The following is a 15190-nucleotide window of genomic DNA, read 5'->3' on the forward strand; positions in this document are numbered from 1 at the left end:
AAGGAGGTGATCGGGCAGAAGGGAGGGACTAAGAATCAGAATCCTCACTGGGCTTTGCTGCCATAAAAGTTAAACATGCTCTAAGATGGTAAAAGAGAACTACAACTTATTTAAAAGCATAAAGAAACAAGCAAAGAATCAAACCAGATGCTGCACTGAGCCACGTGGCTTTTACAGACACAGAGCCTTAGTGCTTATCATCACTGACCAAAAAAATTAAAAATGTTTTGACACCCAGATAAGAAGCTGGAGCTCTTCCTGGCTACCTTGAACTCACGCTGTCTGCCGACTTCAAACAGCCTTACCACCCGACTATTTCACTGTTTGATGCCTTGGTCCGTGCCTTTGTCGGTTTAGGGTGCAGATTAGTTCCACAAGCTTAGATCAATTCAGTCCACTTTCCACAACCCCAGTGTGGCGAGTACAGGCAGACGAGGGGCCACACAGACCTCAGGAGAAAGGGAACCATTTTTTCCTGTTGTTTATTTTTCTTTTGATACCATCGGCAGGGACCTGTGGTAGTGAAAAGCTATAACTGCCTGAAATGAGGATTTTTCTCTCTAGTAAACTGCTCTCTGAAATCCCAAAATGATAACCGTGTCTGAACTGCAAAGTCATATTGTGCCCCCTTCTTGGGATTTGTTTCCCTGAAAGTAACTCTCTCAAACACAGCCCAGTATCATCTCAAAGGCAAAGATAATTCGGCATGGTCCCAGCCTCATCTCCCTCTAGGTGTCTGGTAGAAGGGAGAGAACCGTGCCGCATGCAAAAGAAAACCGTGTTCACTCCCCATCACTTCCTCCCAGCAAGCCCTACTCAAGACAAAGTGCGTTCCTGCGGAAAAATAGGGAAGAAGTCATAGTTTGAGTCCAAGTGACCATTTCAACAGAGAGAGACATCCCATTGTTCCCCAATCAATAGGCACCAGCAAACATTCAGAGAAACATCAGAGAAGGAGAGAAAGAGACAGAACCCAATAAAAAGAGAACAGAGAGCAGCCATCCAAGACAGGAAGAGATTGTACGGACAGCAGCAGCAAAGGGCTTGGAGGAGGAAGAAGAGAAGAAGAACAAATGACAGAGAAAGTGTGGAAGGGAAGAGACCCGGACATAGCAAGTCAGCCAGAGACAGAGAATGGACACAGACATGCAGAGACAAATGCAACGAACACCCCAAACCCAACAGACAACGCAACCTCCGGCAGAGGTCCTTTGTCTTAAAATAATCCAAACAGATCGCAAATTACTTCAGCCATTGTGGAGGACTGTGTGGTGATTCCTCAAAGACCTAAAAACAGAAATACCATTCGACCCAGCAATCCCATTACTGGACATGTACCCAAAAGAATATAAATCATTCTATAAAAGAATGATTTTTTATAAAAAAGACACATGCATACATATGTTCACTGCAGCACTATTCAGAATAGCAAAACAACATGGAATCAATCTAAATGCCCATCAATAATAGACTGGATAAAGAAAATGTGGGACATATACACCCTGGAATACTATGCAGCCATGAAAAAGAACAAGATCGTGTTCTTTGCAGCAACAGGGATGGAGCTAGAGAGCATTATTTTTAGCAAACTGAGGCAAGAACAGAAAACCAAATACCTGATGTTCTCACTGATAAGAGCTAAATGCTGAGAACACATGAATACATAGATGGGAACAACATACACTGAGCCTGTCAGAGGGAAGGGGGTGGGAGGAGGGAGAGGATCCAGAAAAATAACTAATGGGTACTAGGCTTAATACTTGGGTGATGAAATTATCTGTACGACAAACCCCATGACACAAGTTTACCTATATAACAAACCTGCACATGCACGCCTGAACTTAAAATAAAAGCTAAATAAAATAAAATACCTCAAACAATTAGTCAAAATTCTGGGTGGCTTCAAGTGCGCCGTTCATTGAAGAGATCGTCTTTTGAGGGGAGACTGCAGGCGAAGGTCTCCAAGATATAACCTCATCCACTGTATGTCCCCAGTAAGCTAAAAATCCCCTGTGCAAAAGCATAGATAAAGAGCCCCAGGCTCACAGATGCAAATGAATCTTACACAATTTGTTCCCTTGAGGATGAGCAGGCTGATTTGCTACAGGTAGGTAATGATGTTTTTTCCCCTCCATTTTCTTCCCATCCTACCTGGTGAGCCTGTACACAGAACAGTCTGGAAGGTCTCAACAGCTATGGTCAGGCATGGAGCCATCCCTAAAGGTAAGGAATGTGGAATAGCTTTAGAGATATTTTTCTCTATAATTGCCAGGTATTTCCTCATATTTGGGGGGATGATTTTGTTTTCCACATCTAAGCTCTGTAGTGCTGATGCATGCAGAGATCCCTTGCTGGGAGCATCTCGCTCTTTTCCCAGCCTGACAATACCTGCTCTAAAGCTCTCCTGGGTTGCTAAGAATCCCTCCCTCAACAGTCTTCACAATGAATTCATGTACATTAAGGAAGGATTTTCACAGAAACACATCATTTCACAGAAATGATTGCAAAAACTCACCCAAGGTCCTCACAACCCAGCCACAGCACAAACAATCCTGTTAGTGGCTGTAATGTAGCAGGGGACTGGCTGACTGATTGTGTCTGGGTCTCTTTCCTTCCATGCTTTCTCTGTCATTTGTTCTTCTCCTCTTCCTCCTCCTCCAAGCCCTTTGCTGTTGCTGTCCATGCAGTCTCTTCTTGTCTTGGATGACTACTCTCTTTTCTTAAAATCGAAGCAGATCGCAAATAACTTCAACCATTGTGGAAGACAGCGTAGTGATTCCTCAAAGACCAAAAAAGCAGAAATATCATTTGATCAAGCAATCCCATTACTGGGTATATACCCAAAGGAATATAAATTGTTCTATTATAAAGACACATGTATACATATGGTCATTGCAGCACTATTCACAATAGCAAAACATGGAATCAATCTGACTGCCCATCAATAAGACTGGATTTTAAAAATGTGGTACATACATACACCCTGGAATACTGTGCAGCCATAAAGAAGAACAAGATCATGTCCTTTGCAGCAACATGGATGGAGCAAGAGGGCATTATTTTTAGCAAACTAATTCAGGAACAGAAAACCAAATACCCCATGTTCTCATATGATTTAAGTGCACTTAAATGAGAACATGGGGTACTTGGTTTTCTAAATCTGGATTTAGGTCTCCCATCCAGCTCCATCCACTTCTCACTGTATCACCTTGGCTGTGTCCACAGGGTGGCAAAGCTCCTGTCCTCACACCTGTTCCTTCCTTTTGCTTCAGCTCTTTCTTGTCTTTCACTGAAGCACTGCAACATTTGAGTCCCCAGGTAGCTCCCACAAACTTCGTCCCTCCCCAGAGACAACCACTATCCTGAATTCAGACCCTGTTGTGCCCATGTATATTTAACAGCTTTTTATTTAAGTATGCACATATAAATACCATAAAGAGTTGTTTAGTAGATTTCAAAAGCTTTTATACCCTCTGCAACTTGTATGCGCATATAAATGTCATAAATAGATGCAGATTTCAAAACGTTTTACATCATTCTGCAACTTGCTTTTTTTTTCTTTCCATGATGCTTTAGAGCTTTGTCCATACATTAGCCCTGATTCATTTGTTTTAATGTTTACCGTACTCCACAGCCTCACCTCTTTTCAACAGCCTTGCGGGAAGCCTGTGCCTTCCCATCTTCCCTCCCTTCCCCCGCAGGATCGAACATCAGAATTTGGAGCCAGATGGGCTCAGCAGTCCATCCTGTGCTTCCAGTGGGCCAATCCCCTGCTACATTACAGCCACTATTAATTTCCACCAGGGTTCATCTCGAGTGATTGGATTAATGAGACTGTTGATACAGTAATTTCACTGCCGTCTTCATAATCAGTGCTTAGTGGCAGTTGTTGTATTCATGATCCTTCTCAGCGGGAAGAGGTAGGGATAAAACTGGAAGTAGAGCTTTTCGAAACTACATGAAGCAAGAAATTTAAAACGGGACCTGGCTAATTCCTACCCAAAAGACCACTGAGAGTTGGTAAATAAAAGTAAATAAAAGCTGAGCTTTGGGCATGTTGGGAAATATGTGTAGGAATGTCATTTTCTCAAAATATTGATAAGATGATTAAACAGTAATTAACTAAAAACTTCTTTTTTTTTGTTTTGTTTTAGAAAACCCTGAGAATTATATGGCATGACAGCAGAATAAAATTGCATATGTTGAACTGCTGGGTTAGGTGGCCGTGACAGCTGTGCACTGTCTGAGTTCACCATTCTGGGGGGGCAGATTGTCAAGCCTGTCCCTCTGATTGTAGCTGCCAGTTTCATGGCAGTGAAATCCATGTTATTTACCACTGGAGCCAAGCACATATCTGGTCTTTCCATTTGTTAAATGAATTGTTTCGTGAATGAAGAAAACAAGCAACAGTGAAGTCATCTTGGCACATAAGAATTTTCTAAAGGCTGCCCATGAAAAACAGAATTATACCAAGCTGGCAAAAGGGCTATAGATAAGCTCACACATGGCAGCTATAAACAGAAAGGGAAGAAGCATGTCTACAAATGTTATGATGAAGCCAAGTTCATTCAGCAAACACCAGCCAGGGGCTTTCTAAGCCCAGTGCTACATCCTGAAGAGAAACAGAAAGGGCCTAAGGACAAGGGAAAGGAAGAAATATTTACTGAACATCTACTGAACATCATTTTATTCATGTTGAATTTCATCTTTACCACACAGAGAAGTGGATGCAATCTCCATTTTGCTCATGAGGATGTTACAGGACCAACAGGTTGGTATGCCCATTGCACAGTAACATACCAATTACACTGAGACAGCAGAGTTTGCAGCAGAGAAAGAGTTTAATGATCACAGGGCTCTAAGCAAGGAGATGGAAGGAGGCCCTCATATCCATCACCCTGAGGAGCTCTAGACTGGGTTTTTTTTAAGGGACCATGGAGGGCAAGGAGCTGGAAAATTGAGGTCATTGATTGGTTAGAGGAGAGAGGATGAAATCATCAGAATGTGGAAACTGCATTCTTCGGTGAGTCAGCTCCTGTGAGGTCCTTCAGGCCAGCTGACGTCAGTAGCTTCATTGGTATGCAGAACCTGAAAGAATATCTCAAATGGAAAATGTAACACTTTGTAACATTCAAGCTGTTATCTATAGAGCAGTTAAGGGGAACTACAATCTTGCAGGGTCTATGTGATTCTGAGGCAACATGCACCAAACAGCTAGGAGGAAGCAGGTCAGAGAGCAGGCTGCCCTCATGATTAATACTGGGTGTGCTGCAAGCAGGCACACTCAGTATTTATCTTAGTTTCTTCCCGTTCCTTCTTCCATGACTAATTTTATAAAGTGTACAGGAATGGCTTCAAACATGCCAAGACTGAGAATGGCTGTCTAATGGAGCCACTGCCATTCAGCTAAGCAGCAGCAGACTCAGGATTCATGCCCAGTTCCCTCTGCCCTGAATGCCCTTGGCTTCCCAGAGCAAATATGGCATCTCTCCAAAGTAAGGAATGGTCCTAGACTTTGAAGAGCTTACAGACTAACAAAGGAGATCGCTTCAGTTTAATTAAAAAAATAACTCATTAGAAAACAACCATGGACAGAGGAATTGACATTTCAGTACTCCTCATAACCAGGTAAAGTTCAGCTTACGAAATTTTATCTCATACTGTTTTCCTCATACTATCTAGAAAAACACCACCTCAATGTTATCACTTCTTCTATTCCTGTTTCCTAGGATGATTTCCTTACACACTCCACCTGACCACATGGATTGATCTTTGTCACTCTTTGGAGCACCCAGCCTCTGAACCTCCTTTCAACGTTTGAGGTGTTCCCAATCTTATGAATTTTAGTGAGAGGCAGAGGCTACCTCCTACTACAGGAGCCAAAAACGCCAGCTGGTTACCTTCCCAGTCCTCCTGCTGCTAGAGCACGATCACACGGCCTAGACTTTGAAACAGGTGTGTGAGGCAAGGAAGCAAGGACCACAGATGATTCTCAACGATATTTGAGCGCCTGGAGGAAGAGAGGTGAACTGCTAGGGCGGCAACCCGTGTCCAGAGCCAGGGCTCCTGGTGCTGGCACCAAGGGTGTAGTCTTCAGCAAGACAACAGCTGTGTCCTCCCCAGACCCACTCTGTACTGGAATGCTCTGGGATTATATCCCTTGGTCCTGGCTCGGTGGCCTCTGAGCTCAGGTCTGCATGTCTCTATCCTTCTACTAAGCTAATCAACATTATTTCTTAGAGAATTTTAATCAATAATAAAACTTAAATGTGAAACTTGGATAAATTAGTTAAATTCTGCTTGCCTCCCCATGGAGAGACAACATACTGCTTGGAATTGGTATTCCCATTTTCATGCACCTTTAATACTTTACTATATATTAGGGAACCCTGAGCATGACATGGCGTCATCCTGTATATTCTTTTGTTTTTCTTTTCGAACAGCGTCTCGCTATATTGCCCAGGCAGGTCTCAAACTCCCGGGCTCAAGCTCTCCTCCTGCCTCTGCCTCCCTAAGAGCTGGGATTACAGGCGTGAGCCACAGTGCCTGGCCATCCTGTATATCCTTAAACTTCATATAAATGGTGTCATACTCTACATATCCTTCTGAAACTGGCTTTTTCTCACTCAACACTATGATTATTAATTATTCCAGGATGATGCATGTGGCTATTAGTTCACTCATTTTTATTCCTGTGACTCTAAGAGAATTCCACTGAAAGAATGTATCACAATTTGTACATTCCCTTATAGCCAGACATTTGAGTTATTTCTAATGTTATGTTAATATAAAGAATACTGCTGTAGACTCCGATACATCACATCTCTTCTGGTCTTTGTGTGCCAGGGTTCCTAGATGGTATATCCCTAGAAGTAGAATTGATAGGTCTTTCCCTATGAGCCTCCCCAGGCTAACTAGATATTGCCATATATGTAGTTCTCTAAAGTGGCTGTATCTTACATTGGTTTAACAAGTTCCTTTTGCTTAAACCAGCCAGAGTCCATTTCTATTACTTGCAACTAAGAATACAGTCTAATATTGGGAGACAATTTCCATGGGTTTCTCACCTTTGTGCATGTCTTAGAGCAGAGGTTATCACTGTCTTTGTTCCAGAGTATCTTTCCAAGGATGTTTATAGAATGAACAGCTTTGGAAAACAGAGATAGGTCCTCAGAAGGAGAAGCCAAGGCATATTTGTTCTCTATGCAGAATAACAAAGATAATGTCTCCTTCCAGGGTGTAAGTTGGACAGGCTGAATTAAACTCATTATAAAAGATTTAGGTTACTTAGGCTTGGGATTTATCTCTTGAAATGAACCCCACTTTGTATAAAGGTATCACCTAAACATCTTCACATCCCTGGGGCTCAGGGAAGCGGTATAAATGATGATATTCTGGCCATAGTCATTGCAATGAGTAACAAAGTCCTTTGTCTCTGAACCAGGAGGCTCACGTCTTTTGCCAGCGTCCATAAAATTCTGTCAAGCTGACTTATTAGCTTGCAAGCAGTATAAAATCTCAGACCCTTCACAGTCCTTGAAAACTGACACAGCAAGTAGGGTGGTTTGGGTAATCAATCCTGAAGGAAAGTAGGAGAGGAACCTGAGATTGGTTGTCTGAACTGATCAGAGCTTATGACACTTTTAAAAACATTGAGAAAGGAGACTTTGGCCATTCATGTGTATACATTAGGAATGCTCCCCGCTGTAAGCAATGGAATATTGATGTTAATAGTGGCTTCAGCAATAAAGACTTAATTATATCACATAACAAGAACTCTGGAAATCAGAATTGCAGAGCTGATACAGCAGCTCAGTAAGACCAAAGGCCCAGCCAGCCTCCTTTTTCCTGTCCTGCCCTGTCATCCTTAGTTGTCACCTTATCATTACCAGACAGCTGTTGCAGCTCCAGGCAGCTTGCCTGCATCAAGGTAGAAAGACGAGAGAAAGAATGGATCAGTTTCATCTGTTCTTTTTACCAGAAAAGCAAACCATTGTTCCGAAGGCTTCTGGATTAGGATAAATCCATCACTACTCATAACTTTCTGCTGGGCAAATGCTACTCACCCCCAGCAAAACCAGTAAGCAAGAAAGAAGAGGCCAAAGGAAAGTGGGGTGAATGTTCACCGAGGATCCTACAGTGTCTGCCACAGCCTACCCAGAGATCCCCAACATCCTAATACCTGATCCAGTTGCCGCATCTAGCTCAAAGTCCAGGATCGTAGGTCCAAATGTGCCTTCTCAAGGCCTAGTGACCCATAAGCTAAAGAACCCACATTATTTAATTCATCTGCTCAACAGTATCAAGGAAGGAATAAAATAAGTGAATCAACATTTTTCAGAAAAGAGGAAAATACAAAGTAGTCACCCGTCCACAGCATGCATACTGTATCCCACTAAACGTGAACAGAGCAGACACTCTGGCTGGCAGAGTCTGGAGCTCCTCACTGTGCCAGGCCAGCAACCCCTGGTTCTGCCTCTGAAATGATCCCCTCTGCCCATTGGCCTCTCTGGCCCCTTGTCCTGGACCCTGGAGGTGCTGCCTTGCCCACTGTCCTCCACAGCCCTTCTGAGATGGGCACTGAGGAGGATGCCCTGGAGGTGCATGATTTTCACAGCCTTTTTTACTTTTTAGAAGCGGGGTCTCACTATGTTGCCCAGTCTGGTTTCAAACTCCTGGGCTCAAGCCATTCTTGCACCTCAGCTTCCCGAGCAGCTGGGGTTACAGGCATATGCCATACTCTTGGCATAGCCCTTTTTTTTAAAACTGGCACAGTGTTTCTTACACAGTTTTATAAGGCTATTATGTACATCCTTGGACAAGTCTTTTTTTGGATAACAGAAACACTTTTTCACCTGTCCAATTAGAAAAGGTTAAAATCTTGGATAACACATCGTGTTGGCAAGGTCACGCAGGCAGGCACTCTCCTATTGCTGATGGAAGCATAAACTGGAACTGCTTCCATAGAGGGCAGTTTGGCTAAATATATCCCTCATATATATGTGAGTAATTTTGAGATATATATAGACATCTATCTATATACATTTGACTCTATACATACACATTACTCATGCAATGTCTTTTGACTAATTCCATTTCCAGGAATGTATCAAACAAATATATTTATGCATTTAAAAAATGACAGTTCTACAAGATTATTCACTGCAGCCGTGTTTCTAAAGCACAGGCTTGGAAAGCACCTAAATGTCAATCAATCTGGGGCGGTTGAATAAAATATGGTACATCCATACAATGATACTGTATGCAGCTATACAAAACAAGAATACTCTTAACTTAGATCTCCAAGAAACGTGGTTAAACACAGGTGCAGAACAGTGTATATAGGATAGTCAGCATCATCTCTGCCGAAAAGAAAGGGAAGTCATATATCTCTGGAAAGAAACATAGGAAATTGATAACAAAGGTTGCAGAAGGGAACTGAGTGACATGGACACGGGTGGGAGCAAGACTTTCCACTAGTTTTTGAGCCATGTGAATATATTAGCTAGCTAACATTTCAAATTAAACACTTGGTAGGCCAGTGTTCATGGCAGCATTGTTCACAGGAGCCAAATGATGAAACAACCTAAATATCCATCAATGGGTAAATAAATAAACACAGTGTGGTCTATCCACACCATGTGATACCACTCAGGCTGAAAAAGGAAGAGAATTCTAACACATTCTACTGCATGACGAATCTTGAGGACTATGCTCAGTGAAATAAGCCAGTCACAAAAGGATGACCATCATATGATGCCATTACTAAGGAGGTACCTAGAAAATGCAAATTCACAGAAACAGAAAGTAGAATGGGGTTGCCAGGGGCTGTGGGGGAAGGGAAAAAGGGAATTGTTGTTTAATGGGTTATAGAGTACCATTTTTACAAGATGAAAAGCGTTCTGGAGAGGGATCATGGTGATGGTTGCACATTATAAATGTATTCATACCACCGAATGGACATACGTAAATGGTTACAACAGCAAGTTTTCAGTTACGTGTATTTCAACACATTTTTTAAAAATTAGTAAAGAAAGAAAAGGAAGGAAGGAAGAAGGAAGGAAGGAAGGAGGGAGGGAGGGAGGGAGGGAAGGAAGGAAGGAGGGAGGGAGGGAGGGAGGGAGGGAGGGAGGGAAGGAAGGAAGGGAGGAAGGAAGGAAATCAGACAAAATCCAATTGAGAGGCATTCTACAAAATAGCCAATACTCAAAACTGTCAAGGTCAGGAAAAGCAAAGCCAGGCTGTCACAAATCAGAAGAAACCGAGGAGACATAACAAGTAGATGCCATGTGCATCCTGGATTTGATCCTGGAACAGGAAAGCGATGGTAACTTAAAAACTTATGAAATTCAAATAATGCCTGGAGTTAATAGACTTGCACCAATGCTGGTTTCCTAGTTCTGACAAATGTCCTGTGGTCCTGTAAGATATTAACAATCAAGGAAACTGGGTGAGGGGTAGATGGTGGCTCTCTATACTGTCCTAATAATGTTTGCATAAGCCTAAATTTATTCCAAAATAAAAAGTGTATTTAAAAAATCCAACATTTTCGTTATTTTTAGGAACAGGATTTGCCAGAATAAGCTAACCCACCTTAATCAGAAAATGGAAGGCTCTCCCCTAGACAACCCCATCACTCATTCCTTATCGCCTTCAGGTCCCTGCTCCAATGTCAACTGATCAAGTATTCTTCCCTGAACACACTACTAAAAACCGCTGCAATGTTTGTTATCTATTTCTTAGTAACCCCGCCTCACTTGCTGTGATGGTTAACTGAGTGTCAACTTGATTGGATTGAAGGACACAAAGTATTCATCCTGGGTGTGTCTGTGAGGGTGTTGCCAAAAGAGATGAACATTTGAGTTGGTGGGCTGGGGAAGGCAGATCCACCCTGAACCTGGTGGGCACCAGCTAATCATTGCTGGCCAATATAAAGCAGGCAGGGAAACATGAAAAGGAGAGAGGTGTGAAGCTTCCCAGCCTACATCTTTCTCCCCTGCTGGATGCTTCCTGCCCTCGAGCATCCGACTCCAACTTCCTCAGTTTGGGGACTCAGACTGCCTCTATCTGGCAGCAGTGGACCAAGAACGAACTCCGGAGCAACAATGGCTATTGCTCATCCAGAGCTGGAAGTGTCGGCGGTGCTCTCTCCATGGGGTGGCAGAGGCAGCAGTGATAGTCACACAGAAATAGAACCAATTCTACAAAAGTAATTTTGATCATGGCCCCCAGTTATGTAGCCTTCAAGTCCAGTTTTCCAAGACCTCTCAGTGAGTGGGTGTGAGCTACCCAACATCCTCTTAATAAATTACTTTGCTACTAACGTCACTCAGAATCAGTGTCTGTTACTTGCAATTAAGGACCCTGATATGTGAGTCCTTTTCTGAGGATAGTGATTTAGAAACATCGAGGTTCCAGGCAGACCCAGAAAATTGATGGTACAGTCACACTAGAAGCATATTAACGTGATTGTGTGCACTCTGGTGCTTCAATTTAAGCTCTATTGTCTGCTGAGTTCATCCACAGCTTGCATAGATACTGTTGGAATGCACATGTAATCTTACATTCAGGAGGGCTGAGGACCCTGCAATGGTTAATTTTACGTTTCAACCAGACTGCTCCATGGGGTGCCCAAATATTTGGTTAAATGTTATTCTGGGTATGTGTATAAGGGTGTTTCTGGATGAGACTGACATTAGAATCAGTAGACTGGGTCAAGCAGATTGCCCTCCCCAGTGTGGGCAGACCTCATCCCATTAATCGAAGGCCTGAATTTTCAAAAGGCTGAGTAAGAGGGAATTTACTCTCTCCGTCTACCTAATGGCCTTGGAGCTGGAATACTGATCTCCTGCCTTGGAACTTGGACTGGAACTTGCCCCATTGGCTCTCCTGGTTCTCAGCCTTTGAACTTCAGATCTTGGGACTGCTCAGCCTCTGTAATGACATGAGCCAATTCCTTACAATATATCTTTTCCTCCATATCCATACATACATGAGATATATAAGACATACACATACACACACATACATACAGGTATATCTCATTTCATTGAGCATTGCTTTATTGCAGTTTGCAGACATTGTGTTTTTTACAAATTGAAGGTTTGTGTTAATCCTCTGTTGAGCAATTCTATCATTAAGATTTTTCCAACAGTGGGTACTCACATTGTGAGTCTGTGTCACATTCTGGAAATTCTCATAATGTTTTAAACATTATGCTTATGATTATATTGCTATGGTGATCTGTGATCAGTGACCTTTGATGTTACTATTGTAATTGTTGTGGTGGGTGGGACATGAACTATGCCCATGGAAGATGGTGAATTTCATCAATAAATGTCGGTGTTCTGACTACCCCACCCATGGCTGTTTCCTCATCTCTCTTTATTTCCCTGGGTTTCCATATTCCCTGAGACACAATATTATTGAAATTAAGCCACTGAATAATCCTACAATGGTCTATAAGTGTTGGAGTGAAAGCAAGAATTGCACATCTCTCACTTAAAAGCTAGAGGCCAGATACAGTGGCTCATGCCTGTAATCCCAGCACTTTGGGAGACCAAGGCAGACAGATCACTTGAGGTTAGGAGTTCGAAACCAGCGTGGCCAACATGGCAAAACCCCATCTCTACTAAAAATACAAAAATTAGCCAGGCATGGTGGTATGTGCCTGTAATCCCAGCTATTTGGGAGGCTGAGACAGGAGAACCCTTTGAACCAGGAAGGCAGAAGTTGCAGTGAGCCGAGGTCATGCCACTGCACTCCAGCCTGGGTGACAGAGCGAGACTCCATCTCAAAAAAAAAAAGTTAGAAATGGTTAAACTTAGGAAGGCATGTCTAAGCCAAGATAGACCAAAAGCTATGTCTCTTGTGCCAAACAATTAGCCAAGCTGTGAATGCAAAGAAAAAGATTTTGAAGGAAATTAAAAGAGCTACTCCAGTGAACCCACTAATGATAAGGAAGGGAAACAGCCTTATAGCTGTTACGCAGAAAGTTTGAGTGGTCTGGATAGAAGACCAAAACAGCCGTAACATTCCCTTAAGCCAGAGCCTAATCCAGAGGAAGGCACTAACTCTATTCAATTCTATGAAATCCGAGAGAGGTAAGAAAGCTGCAGAAGAACAGTTGGAAGCTAGCAGAGGTTGGCTCATGAGGTTTAAGGGAAAAAGGCATTTTCATTACATAAAAGTGCAAGGTAAAACAGCAAGTGCTGCTGTAGAAGCTGGCTGCAGCAAGTTATCCAGAAGACCTAGCTAAGATCATCGATGAAGGTGGCTTCACTAAACAACAGATTTTCAGGGTAGACCAAGTAGTCTTGCATTGGAAGAAGATGCCATCTAGGATTTTCATGACTAGTGAGAAGTAAATGCCTGGTTTCAATGCTTCAAAAATCAGATTGACTCTCATGTTAAGGGCTAATGAAGCTGGTGATTTTAAATTGAAGCCAATGCTATTGTCCCTTCTGAAAATCCTAGGGCTCTTGAGAATTACCATAAATCTACTCTTCCTATACTCTATAAATGAAATAATGAAGCCTGGATGACAGTACATCTGTTTACAACATGGTTTACTGAATATTTTAAGCCCACTGTTGAGACCTACTGCTCAGAAAAAAAATTTTCTTTCAAAATGCTACCACCCACTGACAGTGTACCAAGTCACCCAAGAACTCTGATGGAGATATACAAAGAAATTAAGGTTTTCATGCCTGCTAACACAACATCCATACTATAGTCCAGGGATTGAGGAGTCATTCTGATTTTCAAGTCTTATTACGTCAGCAATACATTTCACAAGGCTATAGCTACCATAGATAATGATCCCCCTGATGGATCTGGGAAAAGTAAGTTGAAAACTTTCTGGAAAGGATTTACCACTCTAGATGCAATTAAGAACATTTGTGATTCATAGAAGAAGGTCAAAATATCCACATTAGTAGGACTCGGGAAGAAATTTACTCCAACTCTCATGAATGACTTTAAGGAGTTTAAGTTTTCAGTGGAGGAAGGAACTGCAGGTGTGGTGGAAATAGCAAGAGAACTAGAATTGGAAGTGGAGCCTGAAGATGTGACTGAACTGCTGCAACCTCATGATAAAACTTGAACAGATAAGGAGCTGCTTCCTATGGATGAGCAAAGAAAGTGGTTTCTTGAGATGGAATCTATTCCTGGTGATAATGCTGTGAATATTGTTGAAATGACAACCAAGGTTTAGAATATTCCATAAACTTAATTGATAAAGCAGAAGCAGGGTTTGAGAAGATTGACTCCAATTTTGAAAGAAATCCTACTGTGAGTAAAATGCTAACAAACGGCATCCCATGCTACAGAGAAATCTTTCCTGAAATGAAGAGTCAATCAATGTGAGAAACTTCACTGTCATCTTATTATAAGAAATTGACACTGCCACTCCAGCCCTCAGCCACCACCACCCTGATCAATCAGCAGCCATCAACATCAAGGCAAAACCTTCCATCAGCAAAAAGATAATGATTTGCTGAAGGCTAAGAGGATCATTAGCATTTTTAGAAGTATTTTTAATTAAGGTGCGTATATTGTTTTTTGGACATAATGCTATTGCACACTTAATAGACTACAATATAGTGCAGACATAACATTTGTATGCACTGAGAAAAGAAAAATTTCATGTGGCTCATTGTATAGCAATATTTACTAAACCAGCAACGTCTCCAAGGTATGCCTCTTTGTATACATACCTACCTACATATATACGTATATATCTCCTATTTGTTTTGTTTCTCTGGAAAAAAAACCTGATTAATAGAGATGCTCTCAGGACAGAAATATTCCTAGAAGAATAAGGAAATGTACTCCACCCCATAAGGACGGGAAGGGCATTTCTTTAACAAGCTCTGTTAGGTTAAACCAAGATTTCTCTAACTTTGGCTCGCCATCCACAGACCACTTAATGGGCATTTCAAGCAAAAATTTTAGGTCATTTCTCAAGAGATTCATTGTAAATGTTATGATAAAAATCAGAAGACATAAAATCCATACTACTCATTTCAGATCAATGAAAAAAATGACAGTTGGAACTCTTTCACTCTTAGAATTGATGACATAGTTTATGTCACAGGATTCCACATCTGACTGGCTTCTTCTATATTTACCTAAATTTACCAGTTGTGAGTTATTGAGCAGGGCAGCAAGAGTTTGGCTCTGTCAGAGA

The 15190-nt window shown here is 42.0% G+C and overlaps 1 long non-coding RNA gene across 2 annotated transcripts; it reads right to left on the bottom strand.

Annotated features, from left to right (window-relative positions):
- Positions 1-4166: 4166 nt before the first annotated feature.
- On the bottom strand, positions 4167-11916 carry LOC119472959. Of its 2 annotated transcripts, XR_005202124.1 has the most exons (4): positions 11818-11916; positions 8183-8262; positions 7068-7201; positions 4167-5088 (listed from the first exon to the last, which is right to left on the bottom strand). It is a non-coding gene; the product is annotated as an uncharacterized LOC119472959 (long non-coding RNA). The 2 variants fall into 2 exon arrangements; XR_005202123.1 differs by lacking the exon at positions 4167-5088 and having other exon boundaries at positions 6362-7201.
- Between the last annotated feature and the right edge of the window lie 3274 nt (positions 11917-15190).

This window comes from Cebus imitator, unplaced genomic scaffold (assembly GCF_001604975.1).
Source record: "Cebus imitator isolate Cc_AM_T3 unplaced genomic scaffold, Cebus_imitator-1.0 Scaffold125, whole genome shotgun sequence".
Taxonomy (NCBI): Eukaryota; Metazoa; Chordata; class Mammalia; order Primates; family Cebidae; genus Cebus; species Cebus imitator.